The sequence below is a fragment of the Gavialis gangeticus genome, unplaced genomic scaffold (assembly GCF_001723915.1).
Source record: "Gavialis gangeticus isolate Ggan-Ray unplaced genomic scaffold, GavGan_comp1, whole genome shotgun sequence".
In the NCBI taxonomy this organism is placed as follows: domain Eukaryota; kingdom Metazoa; phylum Chordata; order Crocodylia; family Gavialidae; genus Gavialis; species Gavialis gangeticus.
The window spans coordinates 27,202,392-27,204,565 of NW_017729028.1; the positions used below are offsets into that span (position 1 = coordinate 27,202,392).

The 2,174-nt window shown below is 50.9% G+C and overlaps 1 protein-coding gene across 1 annotated transcript in view; it reads right to left on the reverse strand.

The window, feature by feature from the left end:
• ATAD2B (ATPase family, AAA domain containing 2B) overlaps positions 1–2,174 on the reverse strand; it is a 133,834-nt gene that overhangs the window by 3,673 nt on the left and 127,987 nt on the right. The window lies entirely within an intron of this gene.

A 2,174-nucleotide genomic window follows, 5' to 3' on the forward strand; every position in this document is an offset into this window, starting at 1 on the left:
TTTTTTTGGGGGGGGGGGGGGGGAGGGGGCCTGAATAAAAATTGTATTAGAAAACAGACACTTGTGTGCCTGTTGCCATTTGCTGGCAAGATGAAATAAACAGGTGCTTAAGTAAAAATTCTCGAATGAGTTGTGACAATCCAGGTCATATCTGCAATTGATGCATCCCATCGGTATCAGAAAGGGATGCAGTCAAAGTGTCTCACTATGGATCAAGAAGCATCTGGACTCCGGGCTCACACCAATGCACAACACCTGCTTAAAGTCATTTAGGCTGGAGAGTCAAGAGAGGCCAGATATTAGGCAAGATCTCTCCCTGAGGTATAACTGGCCACACAAACTGGTATTCCATAGTCACCCTAGCCCAGGGGTGGGCAATTATTTCAGCTGGATGGTCACTTAATGAGTTTTGGTAACCTGTTAAGGGCCACATGCATCTCTTTCTACCTCCATCTCCCCTTCCCTCCATTCCTCCCCACAGAACCTGGCTGGAGCTGTAGTTCACAAGCAGCATCAGCTGTGGACCCAGTCAGGGACTTCTGCTGCAGCAAGTGAGCGGTGGCATTAGTTGTGGAAGCAGTCAGCAGGATCCAGAGCCCAACATGCAACCTTCCAGCAATGTCTGAAGCTGAAACCGACCTGAAGTGGCAGAAGTGCCTTCCTGTGTCCAGAACTGATGCCACCAGCAGATTCCAAGTCAGGGCTCCAGGCAGGAGCTTTGGCTTCACTGGGAGGGCAATGCTGTAAGCTGTGGGCATCACTAGCAGATTTTGTGTTGGGGCTCCTAAACCTGCTGGCAGCATCCACAGCCGATGCCCACCAGCTGCAGTGGAAGCCCTAGCCCAGGGCCACAGCTGATGCCACTGCATCAAAAGCTGAAGCTCCTGGGTCGAAGCAGCCCTGCCCAGCATGATGGAAAAGCTCCACCTGCCTGCCTGGCACCACAGGGAGCCTGGAACTGGACTCACTGGCCCCCCACAGAGCAGATCCAATGAGGTGGTGGCTGCCACTGGCAGGCTGGAGCAAGTCTGTTGGTGGTCTATATTTTGCCCATCCCTGCCCTAGCCCAATGTACCACCTAGCCTCAGAATGGACCTTTGATATGCATTAAAAATGCATGAAAGTTGAAGGTTGGGGCAAATTTATCACAAAATATTTTTAAAGCTAGTCTTTTACTGTGCTCCACTTGTAAGGATATTCCTTCAGTCATAGAAAATTAGGGTTTGAAGGGACCTTAGGAGATCATCTAGTTCAGCAGTCACCAACCTCAGGAGATCGCTTAGTCCAGTGGTCAATTGTGGAGCCTCTCACAGTGCATCTCAGTTTGTCAGAGGCTCCATGATAGGAAGTGGCAGGATGCATGCGGCTGAGCTGAGCTGAGCTGAGCTGAGCTGAGCTGAGCCATCTCCTCTGCCACCCAGGCTGGCCTGGGTGAGAGAGGTCAGAGCCCAGACAGCTTGTCCGGGAGGCAGGGGGGCAGATCCTTGGGTACCCGTTACTTACAAAAAATGATCTTCACCATAAAAGCGTTGGAGACCACTGATCTAGTCCAACCCCCTGCTCAAAGCAGGACCATCCCCATCTACATCACCCTGGGCAAGGCTTTGTCTAGCCAGGTCTTTAAAACCTCCAAGGGTGGAGATTCTACCACCTCTCTGGGTAGCCTATTCCAGTGCATCACTACCCTCCTAGTGAGAAAGATTTTCCTAATATCCAACGTAAAGCTCCCTTGCTGCAACTGGAGACCACTGGCTCCTTGTTCTGTCATCTGTCACCACTGAAAACAGTTCAGCTGTCCTGAATCACCCTTCAGGTAGTTAAAGTCTACTATCAGATCCCTCCCTCAATCATCCCTTCTGCAGACTAAATAAACCCAGGTTCCTCAGCCTCTTCTCAGAGGTCATGTCCCCCAGCCCCTGAACCATTTTCACTGCCCTCCTCTGAACTCTCTCAATTTGTCCACATCCTTTCTGTAGTGGGGAGACCAAAACTGGACATAGTATGCCAGATGTGGCCTCACCAGTGCAGAACAGATCAGAATAATCACTTCCCTCAATCTGCTGGCAACGCTCCTACTAATGCAGCCCAGTATTCTGTTAGCCTTCTTGGCAAACAAAGGCACACTGCTGAGTCATATCCATCTTATTGTTGACTGTAACCCCCCCCCCCCCCCC